General features: G+C 41.5%; 1 protein-coding gene across 1 annotated transcript in view; it reads left to right on the top strand.

Moving 5' to 3' along the window:
* ARHGAP6 (Rho GTPase activating protein 6) overlaps window positions 1–17340 on the top strand; it is a 462773-nt gene that overhangs the window by 182320 nt on the left and 263113 nt on the right. The window lies entirely within an intron of this gene.

The following is a 17340-nucleotide window of genomic DNA, read 5'->3' as shown; positions in this document are numbered from 1 at the left end:
AAGAAAGCTGCAATGAACATTGGAGCACACTTGTCTTTATGGATAAATGTTTCATATTTTTTGGGTAGATACCCAGGAGAGGGATTCCTGGGTCATATGGTAATTCTATCTGTAATTTTTGAGGAACCTCCACACCGCCTTCCATAGCGGCTGCGCCAGTCTGCATTCCCACCAACAGTGTATGAGGGTTCTTTTTTCTCCACAGCCTCTCCAACACTCGTTACTATTTGTCTTGTTGGTGATAGCCATTCTGACTGGGGTGAGATGATATCTCATTGTGGTTTTTATTTGCATTTCTCTGGTGATTAGTGATGTTGAGTATTTTTTCATATGTCTATTTGCCATTTGTATGTCCTCTTTGGAGAAATGTCTCTTCAGGTCCTCTGCCCATTTTTTCAATTGGGTTGTTTGTTTTTTTGTTGTTGAGTTGTATGAGTTCTTTGTATATTTTGGATATTAGTCCCTTATTGGAGGCACTGTTTGCAAAAATCTTCTTCCATTCAGTAGGTTGCCTCTTTATTTTGTCGGTGGTTTCTTTTGCTGTGCAGAAGCTTTTAAATTTGATACAGTCCCATTCATTTATTTTAGCTTTTGCTTCCCTCATCTTTGGAGTCAAATTCATAAAATGCTCTTTGAACCCAAGGTCCATAAGTTTAGTACCTATGTTTTCTTCTCTGCAGTTTATTGTTTCAAAGACCAGGTCTGAATTAATTTTTGCTCCAAAAGACACATTAGAGCTGATGGTCCAGCTAGCTCTTCTTTTCAGGGAAACATGGTACATATAATTCTTACAACAAAGCTTATCACATGTCATGTAGATGTTATCACCAGCATTTAATAAATCAAGAAAGCAAATACTAGAGAGATGTAGGAGCTTACCCACAGATACCCAGTTTAGTTGGTACAACTGCCAAACATACTCTTTTAGCCATAGTGTGCCCTATGGAGGAGCATGGAAGAGCCCTAGGGCAGATGTGATGAGTCAGGCATTATTCCCAGTTCTAGGAACCCACAAGCAATTTGTATGTTTACATACACTGGGTTTTAGCTACGCTGGCTTATGCCAAGCGAAATCCTTATCCCTGCCCCGCCACATTTCAAAATACTGGAGTGGCAAGAGGCAGAGGCATATTTCTGAAGGATGAGCTCATTCCCTGGCCTGAAGTCTTGCCAAAGTCTTCAGTAAATCTACTGCAGAGGGCTGGACTCAATCAAGTTTAGGATTATCTTGCTTTACTACAACTAGGTCCTCAGGAAAATTAAGATTTGAGTCATCATTGTAACTCTGCGAATCAGGAACAATCCTATTAGAAGAATGAATTTGTTTTTATAGGTATCAAGATGTTTAAAGTGTGACTTCCTTCCATTTTTGAGACCATGTCTACATATCACAAAGTAAAGATGTCAGTTGGACACTGAAAATTCAGCATGCGTTTATTCGTCTTGGTGGGGTTTTTCCAAAACCAGACTTTGATTCCAGGAATTGAGTGCAGGTTGTTTATTTATTTATTTATCTGATCCCATGAGCACAGTGAGGGAGTAGGGAGGTGATACAGCGAAAGTAGGAAAGCCAATAAATAATGTTAATGAGCTGATTACTGCTGTGGGAACCTGGGGCTCAATTCTGCTGAGAGACTGTGTAGAACACATCTCAGATGTGTCTCACTTGGGGGTGATGAAGCAGGGTTATATATGTCATCGTCTGAAATCTTTCTTGGGCTCTCAACTCCTCTGTACTTTCAACCTGCCCTGTTCAGATGTTCCATCACACTCCCATGACCAGAGACTGTCTTTAGGCAGACAGAGGAAGCCATCTGAACGTAGGGAACTGTCTACAGGTGACCCCGATTGAAAGACTAATGTCTGTATGTCTTTCACTTTTCATATATTTTGTGAGAAGGGGCAAAACACCTTTGTTTAATTTATGCAGTGAATGGTTTTGAAAAATAGAAGTCATGTCTACCTCTAGAGGAAAGGGCAAGTTTCTTTGCTGTCCAGTATAATAAATATAGTGTCTCCTTCTGGACAAATTTCAGGCAGGCTTACTGCCCATTACAAAAATTTAGGTTCCCTGAGCTGAGTGTCCTTCTTCTGTAATGCAATCCATTATGTGTTCAGGTGTCAGTGACTTTCTTTAGGTCACCTTGTGGGAATTGGGCTTCAGAGGAACTGGAGCAAATGCTGATACTTTGTCTACTACTATTGCTGTGAGTAGTAAACTATCTTTTGTCTCTGACCTAGATGCCTCATGGCTTCTGCTAGCACCCATGAAAGTGTGGCAGAAAGACTTGTTAGCTTGCAATTAGGGTAAAATTGCAGACCTTTCATAGCTTTTGAGGATCATCAAGGTGGATCTAGGGGATATGGATAAGGTTCTAATTGTGACTACCACATGCTGTGCTTCTCTCTATTGATTAACCTGATAGTACCAAATCTCTGTTTCATTTGATATGTTTGATTGAGTCTTCGAGCTAAGCATTGCCTTCCTCTAAGTAGTACTAGCCCCCCTTTAAGGATAACAACAAGAAAAACAATAATAAAGGGGGGAATTTATGAGCATGTAAGCATATATTGCCTATTGAATATTCATTATATATTTCATTTTTTCAAGGCAAGACACATTTTCTATTTTTGGATAGAATAGATTCACTAATTAGTGAACATCATAATTATTCTGTTTCCAAATTATGTTGAACATATTAGAAAATGACCCAGATTATCTTTTGTAACAAAGGTTTTATATTATTCCCATTTTCAAGGAGTGCTTTCACATTCTGTAATATGCAAAAAAGGGTCATCTTCTGCTGGGTCCTAGGAGATATCAGTGTGCTTGCCTCACCCCCAAACCCTGCCACTGGTTAAATTAAGTAGGTAAATGAAGTTCTTCATTCCAAGATGCCAGGTCTGCCATATATCAAAATTCTATAAGTATGTGAGTCTGTAGCTAAGTTCTGTTCTGTTTCAAAGTTTTCTTTGTCTATTCTGTCACACTTAATGACATCTGGTAGGGCAGGTCTCTCTACCTTTTTTTTCCTTAAAGAAAATCTTGGTCATTCTTGAGCCTTTTATTATCAACTTCCATTAAAAAAATAGCAGCTGACATTCTGATTGGAATTGTATCAAATCTGTAAAAAATTGGGGAAAATTGACATCTTTACTGATATTGTGTCTTTATATTCATGAACATGCTATTTCTCTCCATTTACTTTGGCCCTCTTTAGTGGCTTGCAATAATTAAAAATATGTAATTTTCTACATAAAGGTCCTGCATATTTTCATAGTTTTTGTCTTGAGTACATTATATATTATGTTGTAATTATAAATGGCACAGTTTTTAATATTACAGCTTCTAACTGCTGGCTGCAAGTTTATCAAAATGCAGTTTGGTTTTGTCTATTGAAATTATTGTAGCCACATTGCTGAAGCCTTCTGTCCATTCTAATAATTCATCTGTAGATTTTCTTGAGTTAGCTACATAGGCAGTTATATCGTCTGCAGATTATGACAACAGGCTAGAATTTTCCAATACTTTTACATATATTATGCCACATGACTATTCGACAGCAAATATCATCCCCATTTTAGAAATGAGGGAAAAGACCCAAAGATTTGAAGCGATCTGCCATAGGTACCAAGTGACTAAAGTGGAAGAATCTAGTCTCCTATCCTCTTATTTCAATATAATAGAATGCCTCCTGAAATCCCAGATATTGAAGGTAGATGAAACAGAGGAAAATAATTTCAGTCGCCATGTGAACATCAAAATATCATGAATTAGCCAAGTCTTGATTTATTGACCATAGGGACTTACAAACTCCCTTTCCTTTTTTTTTTTTTCCAGTTTGCAAGGTTTAATATCATTGCTATGTTTACAAATGTTAACATTTCAGTTTTGTCTCAATGCTACTGAGGTAAGGAAGTCCTTGGCTACATTTACACAACCATGGCAAAATCAGGCTGCTACAGATTCAGATGCTTGCCTTATAAATGGTTGCCTTATAAGTAGGACCTGGTAGCACTAACTGTCACAATGCTGTGGGGAATGACAAAGATGTCATTTGCAAGTCTAGCCATGTGTATATCATCGTAACCATTATTCCAGGTAGAATGTCACAATTTCTTGTTTTGTCTTCACTCCACAGCGTCTGCAAAAATACTTTAGAGTTTGGATTCTGTAAGAGTATATCCCGTTTCTTCCCGTGGTTATTTTCAAAAGGGGCCTGGAAAGCAAATGGAGGAATTTCCATTTGGTAAATATAGGAATTTCTTCCACGGCCTTGGAGAATATGTTTCTTCTCCAATGACAAGTAGATATATTGGAATCTGCCCATTGAATAATAAGGAAACAAAGTCCAGGAAATCTCATGAAAGATTAAGTGTTGGTTTCCATGTTTATAATAAAGATCTGGCATCTCCCCAAGTTGTGCTTGAAAAAATGTGTTTTGTTATAAAGCTGAGTACCTCCTATTCCAAGGTAGTACAATATTGATTGGTCCATAGTCTGTAGTAATTCCAATCATGAGGCCAAACTGGACTGAAGTGTATGTACTGAATAACAAATATTTTGCATAGTATGTGGCCTGTGTCATGAACCCCCTCCCATGCCAAATGCTATCTGAAGTGGCCAGTGTGGACCAAGAACTTCTTAAGTTCCCCGGTTGAACCATCTGTTTCACATGGAAGTGGAAATTGAGAATTTGTAAGCAGCCTTGCAGCTGTGACTCACATCAGGCAGGGCTGGACTGGCTGTACGAACAGTAAACGGAACACAGCATAAGCCTAATCAGCTCCAAGACCTGCAAACCACACTCCTCGATTCTTGCCAATGTGGCCCCATATGGAAACTTACTATAAGAAATACTCCAGTGAACTCTAATGGCAGATTGTTGGAAAGCCTCCGTAAGAAACAACCAATCCCTCTTACTCAGGCAGTTACTTTCTTTAAAAAAGATACCCTTACTTTTATTTCAGGGGCTGCAAATTAAGCATCCGTTCTCTTTTTTTGTACTCTGAATGCTTCAAGGAAAATATTTTAGAGCTTATAATTTAGAAGTGTGATTTTATCAAAACAGAGCTTCATCATGGAAGGTTCAATGAGAACCCACTCATTTCAGAAATGAGCCTTCAAGAAACAGCTTGCCTCTGAGACTGACCCTTTTTCTAGTTTCTGGGACAACATGAGACAAAGCAAAGGAAAGACTGTTTGCAAGGTTTCACAATAGTGTTAAAACCTTGTGAAACACCCCTGAAGTGCAAAACCACAGGAGCTAGCTCAGAAAGATACATTATTAAGGCATATTAAAATGGAATAATCACCCAAAACGAGAGTTGACATATGTGCTTTACATGTTACTTTGCTAACTCTTCTTTTGGAGACACTAAAACAAAAATGTGATTGACAGGCTTTTATGAACCTTGCTCAACAGTAGTTTACCTTCAGAGGGTTGGTGTGTCGTATAACTCAAGTGTGTCTTTGCTTTGGAAGGGCCAAAAGAATACTGTTGGTACAACCGGATGGAATTTTGAAATAACTCAAGTAATTTACTTGAACTTCTTGGAAATAACCAAATATTCAATACCTAGAAATACCGCTTAGTGTCTTTTTTCCTTTCCATGCACCATCCTTAAGCACTGTAACCAGATCCATGCCACTTTCAAGTGCTCAAAACTCAAGGCCCACTTTTGTGGGACTGAGTCTCCCTCGGAAAGCAGGGCAGGCACACATTGAAGCTGACAAGCCAGGAAGATCTTTAATTGCTGGGGAGGGGGATATGTAAGTACATTCTTAAAAATTGTTAAAAAAAAAAAAAAAAAAAAAGCTTATCCCATATAAAATTGCAACAAGTAAATTTAGTATATCCCAACCCAAATGAACTTGTAGCTTGCGCATTTCCAGGTTTTGAGTGACCCAAGTGTATCTGATTATTTCTGGGTTTTCACAACCCACATTCGTGTTCCCTTATTTTGAAAAGGAGCTCTTATAAATGCCCATGTAAAGGTCCCACTTGGTCAATCTCTGAGAGTATACTGGCGAGGAGTAATTTTGGAGAACTTGGCTTTGACGACTTTGCAAGGCTCAGAAAAAATGTCGACTTCATTTAACTTCAGCTTGGCTTTCCTTTGCTGTTTATCTCAATAACTAAGTGAGCTTCCTGCCTTTGGACAAAGCCCAGGGGACTGTGCCGCAGAGAGCAATTCTCGTGTGCAAATGCTTGCTTCTGTGACACATCTCCTCAGAGTAAAACTCTGACAAACTAATAGGCTTCTTGTGTGAACTGAATGTTGAAATTGTAAAGGTTGAGCAATTTTCATTATTTGCTTATTGAGTAGCATCAAATTCTTCAGAGGTGTTATTCTGAATGAAAATGGTTGGAAAATGAACACAGCGTAGCATCAGTCATTTCCTATGATCTTAGCAAACACAACCACTCGATGGATCTGGATATTCCCCTGATTAGATTTTGTGGATGAGGCTGTTACATACACTATGAAACCTTACAGAAGCATAAAACATGATTATTTTCACCTGCTGGGTGCCTAGCACATAGTAGACATTTAGTGGATATTTCTTGGATGAATGAATGAATGGCATCTAAACCCATCCATGGGCAACCTAGAATAACGATTGCATCTGTACTAACCCTAAATGTCTTGCCAGAAGTCTGAAGTGCAGGTTGGTTCATAACTGTGCTTTTCCTTGTTTTTCTAAATTCTTGCATGAGTTTCTTTTGTTATCCTTTGATTTTCATCTTTTCTTAAGTGTCAAACATAAAACGGTCCTTTCAATTCAGCAGACATTTATTAAACCCTTATTAAATGCCATGGAAGACATCTCTATCTTCCAGGAGTCTCCAGTACAGCAGTGATTTCAGACATGTGAAAGAATGTCACTACACGGGGTCATGGAGAAGGGGCATCATCTTGGCCTGGGTGTCAGGGAGGTGACACCTGTGCGGGGTGCAGAAGCCATTGTGGACAGAGGTACCAACAAAAGCAGAGCTGAGAGTACAGGCCAGTGGGGCTGTGAGTCAACAGAATTCTGAAGTGATGCCAGCAGGCTACAAAGAGCTGCCAGGGTTGGCAGCTCCCCATGGATTATTCTCCAGACAGAAAGCCCCCTTTCCGCCGCAGGAACCCCATATTTGAATGCGCACCATCATTTGTAACTGAAGTTTTATTTACTGAATTGGAATGTGCGACTGTACTGATTCCTCTGGTAAAGCAATTAGAAAATCCAGTCAGATGACACTAAGAGCCTGCACTGTGAGCTCCGAGGGTTACAGGCCTTGGCTCTGTTGTTATGGCAACAAGTGGTTCTCCAGCTCTTTGGTTCAGCATAGGCCATAATGATAACATTTCCTGTTAAGGTAATTATGAAAAAAGACTGAGAAAGAAATAAAGGCACTATCTTGGTGTTTGTCCCTGCATTTAACAGCTCCGTGATATTCCTGCAACTACTAAAAGTATCAGAATGAACTTTGGGAAGGGGCGACTACTGTTGATGACTCTTCCTGAGGCTCTGTGTGACCTCGGCTTTAGGAAAACTCTGAATGCATGTAGGGAGCAGGGGGCTGATGATGGCTAGGTGAGCTATGCTGCGTGGCTGGATCCATGAGTGGGGGTGTTCGAGTCTCACCTGGAGTCTATACTAACAGCCCCCTTCATGATTTCCCAGGAAGCTGCCACCCTTTGGACCAGTGGTTCTCAATGGGAGATGGGGGTGATTTTGCCCCCCAGGAGACATTTAGCAATGTCTAGAGACATGTTTGGTTGTCACGTTGTCACATCTGCGTTGTGTGTGTGTGTGTGTGTGTGTGTGTGTGTGTGTGTGTGTGCGTGTGTGTGAAGAAGTCAGGGACGCTGTTAAATGTCCTGCAACACACAGGACAGACCCCAACCACAAATGTCATTAGTGCTGGGGCTGAGAAACCCTGCTTTAGACCATGGATGTCCTAGTTTTGGAATGACTAGCATTCAGGAAGGAACAACAGGGTCAGGGTATGGATCTGAGGGCACAAGATGGATTTCTTCAGGCTGAGTTTTCCGTGCCTTCTCAGGGGACCGAGCGGCGGAGATGCTCTGCCTCGGAAGAGCGTGCGTTACTAATGGCAGCCTGGTGAGAGCCTCGCAGTGAGTGGTTCATCTCCAAGCTTGCATGACTCAGACGCCTGAGAGGCTCAGGTGCTCGCATCCAAGAATAAATTCCCTTTTGCCTCACACTGTATTACTTGTTTAGAATTTCACGTAGGTAGCAGAGCACATGGAAATGACACATTTGTTGTACTTTGAATACCATATGTTGAAGCGACTACAAGCGCAGCAAGCTGCTTTCCAGAGAATTTCACTCATCACCCTTCTCATCAACCTGGGTTCAAACACACAGGAGGTAACAAGAAAACACACACACACACACACATGCGTGCGCGCACACACACATCCACCCTTGTTCTTTGCTCTAGAAAGGGGATTTCAAGTGTAAATCACTTACCAAGCTCTGTGCAAACATCAACCATACATTGGCGTACTTACTATTCTGGAAAACCCTCCTTAAAGGAGCAGGAGCAAACTGCCTAGTTGTTATCTGGGGACTGTTGTGATGACAACTGTGAGTGTACACAGCTCTGGAATGTGCTCACTCATCAGCCATCACTGTCAGGGTGAATACCTCACCTGTCACAGGGACATAACATCACACCTGCGTAAGCATATTCACGCATTTCCCAGTGGCACTGAGCCAGTCTACTGCCTGTCGTGTTTCCTGAGTCAAGACTTTCCAGACATGTCAGTCCACGAGCATCTACTCACATATTGGCCAAAGGTACTTGTGGTCACTGCTGTTAGTTAGATACAAATCGTCCTGGAATCCTTCCGAATCCTTGGACTTTTTTGTATCAGTTCACTAAGACTTTCTGACCATACCTCTTGCTGTGTGCCAGGCCCTGGGCTCAGGGGTCAGATCTAGAAATCAGGAAGGTGTGGCCCCTACTTTCAAGAGAACTCAGTCAGGGAAGGAAGGCATATGTGGAAAATAAATGATAAACTTTAATCCAAGGGAAAGCACATACTCATACAGGGGCAGGGGTTGCCCAAGAAGAGAGGTGTCAGAAGAGGTGTGACTCTAGAGCTCAGCCCTAAAAGCCTAGTAGCAATGTACCGAGGCAGGAGATGGAGAGCAGGGATGCAGATGTGGACACAGGACAATGTGATGTCTTCCTAGAACTCACGAGCAATACACAATGGCTGCCCAGATGTTTGTATCCCATTGCTAATGGGATGTGACTAAACTAGTTGGCATTTTAGAAAGCTCTGGAAGTGGAGAGGGGCATATATGGATTGGGACTTGGGAAGGTGAGGGAGGAAGGCTAAAGCCAGGGTGACCAAAGAAGAGACTATGTGTGGGTGGCGATAACACAAAGGGAATAATGGGTTCGAGAGAGACTTATGATGTAGGGCCATCTGGCCTTGGTGCCTTGTGGGATTGTGGGGAGGGTGGTGTGTCAGCTGGCAGTAGCAGGGAAGGGCTAGTGGAAGATCCGGCTTCTCAGAATTTTCACAAGCCTCCTGTTCCCACCCATCCCAGATAAGCATAGAAACGAAGTCCAAATAGTTTGCTTCCAGCCTCCCACCCCAAACCAAATGCTGTGAATAAAATTCTAGAGACCTCACTGGCCCATGTCTTGGAAGACTGAGTAAAAGCGAGGCTTCTCAGTGAAACAGGCACTTTATGGTGGGAGAGAGGTGTGGAAAATATTTGGTATTTCACATGGTAAGTTTGAGATGCCTGTGGAATGTCCATGTGGGATTGCCCAGGAAGCTTTTCGGCACGTCACCTGGAGCTCGGGAGAGAGGGCTAGGATGAACATGTTCACTTAGGAGGAATTGAAGTCTAAGTCAATGGTTCCCGGCCCTGACTGTCTCGTGTGGAGAGTGTTTTAGAATCAAGGTACCCAAGCCGGCCCCAAGACCAATTATTTCAGATGCAGACATCAGTATATTTTAACGTAAGGAGGAAGAGATCCCAGTAATTAGCGCTGGGTTCTCAGTGAGAGAGGAGGTGACTTCAAGTGGTGAAAGTTTGGGTCAGGGCTTGAGAAGGGGAGTGGACTGTAGGTTAAGAGCTGAAGGGGCTGCAGAATGGAAGAACACAATGGACTGATAAGCGTGCAGCGCTCCGTGGCGTCTGATAAGAACCATGGCTTTGCCCTTGGTCTGAACATTTTTTTTAAATTGAGATCTAATTGACATACATTATATTGGTTTCAGGTGTACAACATAATGGTGCAATGTTTGTATATATTGTGAGATGATCACGACAATAAGTCCAGTTACCATCCATTACCATGCAGTTACTCGTTTTTTTCTTATAATGAGAACTTGAAGATTTACTCTCCTAGCAGCTCTCAAATATGCAATATCGTATTACTAACTGAGGTTGCCGTACTGTGCATTATATACCCATGGCTTATGTATTTCATAACTGGAAGTTTGTACCTTTGACCCCCTTCACCGATTTCACTCATCCCCCTCCCCTGCCTCTAGCAGCTACCAATCTATTCTCTATATCTATGAGCTTGGGTTTTTGTTGTTGTTGTTTTTATGATTCCACATATAAGTGAGATCATACAGTATTTGTCTTTCTCAGGCTGACTTATTTCACTTAGCATAATGCAGTCTGTACATTTGTAGTGTAAGTCCTGATATTTGTCTTTTTTCTTCTTCGTAATGCAAGTGCCTGACTTAAGTTTTGATTGCTGAGGCATCCATTTCAAAGAGGCATCCATTTCAAAAGTCTATCTCAATAAACACACCGTGGACCACGTGACTAGATAAAGAGTCAGGCCGCCTCCCCCACCAAGCCTGCTTTCTTTTAGAGATCTTAGTTGATTTCAATAACTGACTGTTATGCAGGGACTCTGGTCCTACCCCTGTACAAGAACGCAGGATATGGTGAGGCCAAAAAGGAACACCCACGGAGCCACAGATCGGAGAGTCATACCACTATATTCTCGCTGGCGGCTGGTCGAGACACAAAAGCAAACATCCACCAGTACCCCAATGAGGGGTCTTCCTGCTCCCCAGTCTCACTGGTGGCCACAGGAAGTAGGATCCACATGATCCGCAATCTACAATATGCCTGCTAACCACACTTGCTAGCTGTAATCCTCCGTCTGCTTCTCTGCCAACCAACCAACCAACCAACCAACCAACCAACCAACCAACCAACCCCCCAGCGTAGCCATGGCAGTTACATTAGTGGCTAATGGCTATCGGTAATAGCTGATGGCCAACCAGCCACAGCGGATGGCCATCTGATCACAGCTGATGGTCACCTACTACCCGAGCCAGCACCTTTCCACGTGAGGCCGAGAGCCTGGAAACTGCACTCCTGGCTCTGTCCCCACACTGACCATTGTGGCTACTTATTTGTTTTCTCTTCTTGCTCTTTAAATTCCTGCTCTTCTGTTTTAAATCCACCAATAGGGAGCCCATGAAGACCCCACCTTGTACCCCAATAAAAACAGAACCCTAGGCCCACACTCTCTCTCTTTCTCTGAGAACTCACTATGTGGCCCAAGGTGTGTTGTGTAATTTCCCGGTCTTGTAAGTAATAAACCTCTATCTTTTCCAAGTTTCCTAATGGTTATTGCTAAAGGGTGTCTTGCAATCATAACAAGAACCGCAAAGTCTGGTCCAGCCACAAAATTGGTTATTGATAGGCTGAGACCAGTACAAAACAACATTTGTGCATTTTTCTTCCCAATATATTTAATATCCAACTGGAGGGGTGTGGGTGGTTCCATTGATCAGGAGTGAACTTTGTGGAATCACAGGAGAAAGACAAAGGAAGGGTAAGAAGAATTTCTGTAGCTGACTCCGGAATCCAGGCTGGATAAGGAAGGTGCTGAAGTCAAAAGGGGGCTGATTATCTGGAAGAAAATCAAGAGAGGTGGACCGATTGGAGGCAGTGCTCAAAGACTGAAAAATTAGAGTTGAAGACCCCAAAGTAGTGCAATTAAGGTGGACACATGAGAGGGTGGCTGGATTTGCTTGGAAGTGAACGCCATTGCAATTGATGTGGAAGACGTAAGTATGGTGAAATACACATTTACTGCTCTTGTACTCCTTTCTTCTGGAAATCTATCTCGGTTATTGCCATTTTCCTTGACAAAGGGCTATTTCGCAGAGCTTGGAGTGCTTTAGTATAGCTGTATTCTCTGGAGTAGATATATTACATCTCTATTATTTCAAAACAGCCACCACAATGAATCAAAAACTCTCACCCTTGCATTGGGAAATAAATGAGTATGTACTTTTCCTGGTTGAAATGTGGGTGTCTAACATTGTGGTTGCATTCCCTTCACCCACATAATCCATAGGGACAAGCAAAAGAGTGTAATTCAGTGTTTGCTGTACTGATGACTTGTATTCTAAAATATTTCCTCGGGAAAATTCAGTGTCTTCTAGGAAAACTAATATTGGACTGAAAGATCTGTTCCCAGCTTTTGGAAAGATCTGTTCCCAACTCTTTATTAATAAGCACCTTTGGGGGGGGGTAGTAAAATATGACTTGACCAAAAATATCCCTAACAAGATGTCAAAACTCAATGTTGCGCTTGTGGTTTAGAAGATAGACTGAAGTGGTAAGACATATCTCCACAAATAAATATTCCTTAACATCAGAGTTATGTGGTCCCATTGTCCCCTCAAAGGATACTTACTATTGAAATGCTTACTATTAAGGCTTATTTAATATTTACAACTAAGGTCGCCACTCTCTGAGGTGGTTTGCCATTTCAATCAGGGTCCACAAGGGCTGTTTTTGATCGGTCATTTCTTTGGAGTTAAACGTGTGTATGTTGGTAGGTCAGGAAAGGAATGGAATGTCAAATTTCTGCCAATGACTCCTCTGGCTGAAAGAAAATTTCTGAATTTTTTCGTTCAGCATGAGTCACATGGAGAACTTATCTGAGTAGGGGCATCAAAAGAAGAAGTGAAAAACAAGGAGAGGAAAAAAAACTCCTTACATCCATGTTGGTCCTATTCCCATTGGAAAATGGGGACCAAGTCGCATTGTTGGTTACCATATTTTCTAAAGCATAATTACTGAAGTTTTCATTTAGAACATGACGAGATGGAATGAGCCTTATTTAGGCCTCATTCTGAAAGAAGATACCAGAAAGCATGATCTGCTTTCTCACTCTGGACACAGAAATTCTCATCAGAGTGGTCATGTGGGACATCTTCAGGGAATAATATCAGAAGGGGTCCTTTTATTCCATATTGTAGAGAAAAAAAGAGTTCATTAAGAATTATAACCCCTGGATGGAATAAGTTAGATTCCCAGTTTATTTAGAAGTGTTACTTGAACATATATAATGACAAGCTAATTTCTATTCCCCTTGCATGAAGCAACTGGTGAACTCTGAACATGGGGGTGATGGAAAGTTAAACCTGTCCAACTTATGGCGGGATCTCCCTTGCACACCATTCATTGGGCATGGCAGGAAATGTGTGTGTTCTAAAACTCATGCCAGTGTGCTTTGGAACAGACATGCCCCATCCGAGGTAGTATTACTCTAGCTTCCGCTCACCCAGATCCAGGGTTTCTTAACCTCAGCACTCTTGCTATTTGGGGCCAGATGTTCTTTATTGTGAGGGTTCTCCTAGGTACCGCAGGATGTTTAGCGGTAGCACCCCTCCCCCTCTTACACGGTACCCCTCCCCATTATGACAAACAAAATGTTTCCAGACATTGCCCAATGTCTCCTGGGAGGAGAATGCTCTGGTCGAATACCATTCTTCTAATCTGATGTTGCACAGCCCTCATTTACTATCGCTTAACTGATGTTCTAAAGAACATTGGCTACATCCCCACATCACTCTGGGCTTCTCTCTGCACATTTGAGCCCAGCTTTGCATTGAGTGGTGGATGGAAGGGGCCACATGGGTTGGGTGTCCACACATCTAGATTTGTGTAGGACTGTCGGGTTTTTGTCTATTACCCAGATGTAATGATTAAGTAGCACTACCCTAAAGCATGTCCAGGTAGGGGTGAAAATTATCTAGCCTCCTTGCAATTTGGGCATTTTGGCTTTAGAGAATGGGGACGCGTTTTAAGGTCTCCTACCGTCTCAAAAGGCTTTTCTCCTCTGTACAGGTCTTGGACTCTCTCCTGTCCTGTGTTGAGAGCCTGGAAGATTAACCATTTCATGCCCATATGGACTGCATTCTCAAGTCTCGAGCCTTAGCTCCTAACAAATTCAGCTCTTGACCAAGTAGGCAAAGTGAGCTCAGACAACAGGGAAAAGAACAGTGCTTTTAAAAGAATGTTCTTCTCCCGATAGGAACAGAATTTGAAGTTCTAAGTACGAAAGAGTTGCTACGGAGTTTACGATGGCTTTTATATGGGTGTTTACAATCACAGTATTATGGGGAGCAGGCTTGCTGCTTAGAAAAAGTGCCTGGCAATAAATACAGAAGAGAATGAGTTTAGAACAGACGGGACTATGATTGAAGAGAGCTGAAGAAATCAGAGGTGGTTCGAAAAGCAATCTTTCATTCGGTCCTAAGAATAAGAAAAAAATATTCTCCCTCAGTAAATCCTGTTGCATGTAGAATAGAATGCTTGTTAAAGCCTTGAGTGGACATTTGGATCATGTGGTTTCTGGCATGTACCTTTGCTAACACACACACACACACACACACACACACACACACACCTCCAGGTAGTAATATGCACTCTGACCTGTAATCAGAATCAGCCTCCCACCTGAAAATATAAAAAGATTTTCAGCCCACAGTGAGGGCGAGATAATTATGTGAGACCTCCATTTAAAAGGTCAGCATTAATTTGGTTATCTGCCACTCAATACCAGCTGAGATTTGATTTTTAAAGTAATATAAATTCATGGAATCTATTTGAGATGTTGGACGTGCAGTCTGCCTTCTTCCCCATACTTTTCTTCTTTTGTCAGCCTGCTAGGGCCTTTATCTTCTCTGTAACTCCGATAAAACCCTCCAGCTCTAGAGGGCCGAAGCGGCAGATCTATGACAGAAAAAATGAGGCCAGATGGATGGCTTCAGTTACGAAAAATTCCTTGTCCCAATCTCTTTATCTTCACATTGTGATGTTTTCTCCCTGGACACACCTGGCATAAAAATTGTAATGGATAGCATCTCTAACATTTTATGAAGGTTGTGTGTTTATCTTCAATTGGATTTGAGTAGAATTTTCGGTTATTTCCTGGGTCTTCTTGCTCTTCTATCTTGGCTATGAAATATGAGATGGCAAAGGGACTACATTTCCCTGTGATTTTCAGTCCAGTATCTTCCTATCGAAACAACTCTAAAAATGGTCTTTAGCCCAGAATATTAGCCCCTTGAGAACTAAGGGAAACTGACTACAGAAAATATGATAGAAGTAGCTTTTTAAAAACATCATGGAATTGGATGATGCTTTGCAAAGTATATTTCATACTTTCAAAGTATATAGAATACTGTCTTTTTTTAAATTAAAGTTTATTGGGGTGACAGTGTGACAATATGGATGGATCTTGAGATGATTATGCTAAGCGAAATAAGTCAGACAGAAAAAGTCGAGAACCCTATGATTTCGCTGATATGTGGGATGTAAAACTGAAAACAACAATAGAATACTATCTTAACATACAATGCTTTAGGAGGGTGTGAGCTGGGCTCTACCAAACTGCAAGGGACAGCATCCAGGAAATGCGAGCCCCTCTACCCTGTCTTGTAAGACAGCATTCTGTGATCACCTGAACCTCAGCTTAAATGCACTCAAAATATAAGAAATCAATCTCATATTAGTGTGCCAGAAGACCAAAGAATGCCCAAAAGAGTGTAATTTTGAGTCGTCTAAATTTAGAGTATTAGTATTACAGAACTGTATGCCTATGACGAGGCTACCCAGCCCTGCCCTTTGCCTACAGACAACCCCAGAGTTGCCTTTCTTTAACTGTCTTCCTGACCAAAAATGTGCTATCAGTTTGCCTAAAGAAAGATGTACTTCACCAGCTTTAACATAAACATTATCATCACAAAGACTTTTTTTTTTTTTGGAACACTGACTATACATGATGAACTTACTTTTAAGTACTGTGGGCACAGAGAGAAATATGGGATATATCTTCTCCATCAAAAAGTAGATGACCAAGGGGGAGGAAAGGGGGCAGAAACACAGAGAGAGAAAGCACAAAATGATAAAAGAGCATTGCTTAGTGTTCACAGATGATGGATGAGATAGCTAAACAATAAAACTGAAGGCTAATATTCAGTAAGGTGATAGGAGGGATAAAAATACAATCAAATAGGATGGGAGTTTTATTTTACCCATTAAGAATTACATTTGACTGCCAGTTACAGAACTGAAATAAGGGTGTCTTAAATAAGGTAGGGGGTAATTTTTCTCCAACATAAAACAAGTGAAAGTATTGGGCTAGCATAGCAGTGTCATGTCTCAGTTTCTCTGTTTTGCCATTTTCGTGTCAGCTTTCGTATTCCATCCTGTCTCATGGGCGTGATGGCTGCTGTAAATCCAGCCATCATGCCCATGTCTGACAGAAAGAATAAGGAACAGGGGAGCTCAAATGGTCATCCTTGCTGAGACAGCTTTCCTTTAACAATTTCCTAAGAGCCCTCTACCCAACACTTGGTATCTGATATCTTTAATTTTTTCAGCCAGGTATTATGGCACCTCCTCCAGCGTTATGGTACCAACAATTAATAGGAGAATGGATATTGCATAGACAATTAGCAAGCTCTGGTATACAACTCAACTTTTGCTAACATTTAAAACTCAAAACCACATAGCTCTTCTAAACCAGAGGTCAACAAACCATGGCCTGTGGGATAAATTCAGCCCATTGATTGTTTTGGTAAATAAAGTTTTATTGGAACGCAGCCACACCCATTCCTTTGTTTATAGTCTGTGGCTGCTTTTTCAGCTGAGTGGAGTAGTTGTGAGAGACTGTATGGCCTACAAAGCCGAAAATACTTCCCATCTGGCTCTGTACAAAAATGTTGCCAAACCCATTCTACATAGATAAGTCAATGGAAAATTGGGCAAAAGACTGGAACAGACACTACAAAAAGGATATCCAAACACCAACACACACATGACAAATCCTCCTACTCATTAGTCACCAGGGGAATGTTAATTAAAACCACAGTGCACTGTCACTACTTGCCCATCAGAGAGAACTGATACTACTGAGTATTGCATGAATATGGGACAACTGGAATCCTCATTCATTGCTTATGGCAGGGTAGGTTGGTACAAGTATTATACTTTGGAAAACTGTTGAGCAGAATCTACTAACG

Source organism: Rhinolophus sinicus, chromosome 18, assembly GCF_057876585.1.
Source record: "Rhinolophus sinicus isolate RSI-liver-muscle chromosome 18, RSI-T2T, whole genome shotgun sequence".
In the NCBI taxonomy this organism is placed as follows: domain Eukaryota; kingdom Metazoa; phylum Chordata; class Mammalia; order Chiroptera; family Rhinolophidae; genus Rhinolophus; species Rhinolophus sinicus.
This window is presented reverse-complemented; position numbering and strand designations above follow the sequence as displayed.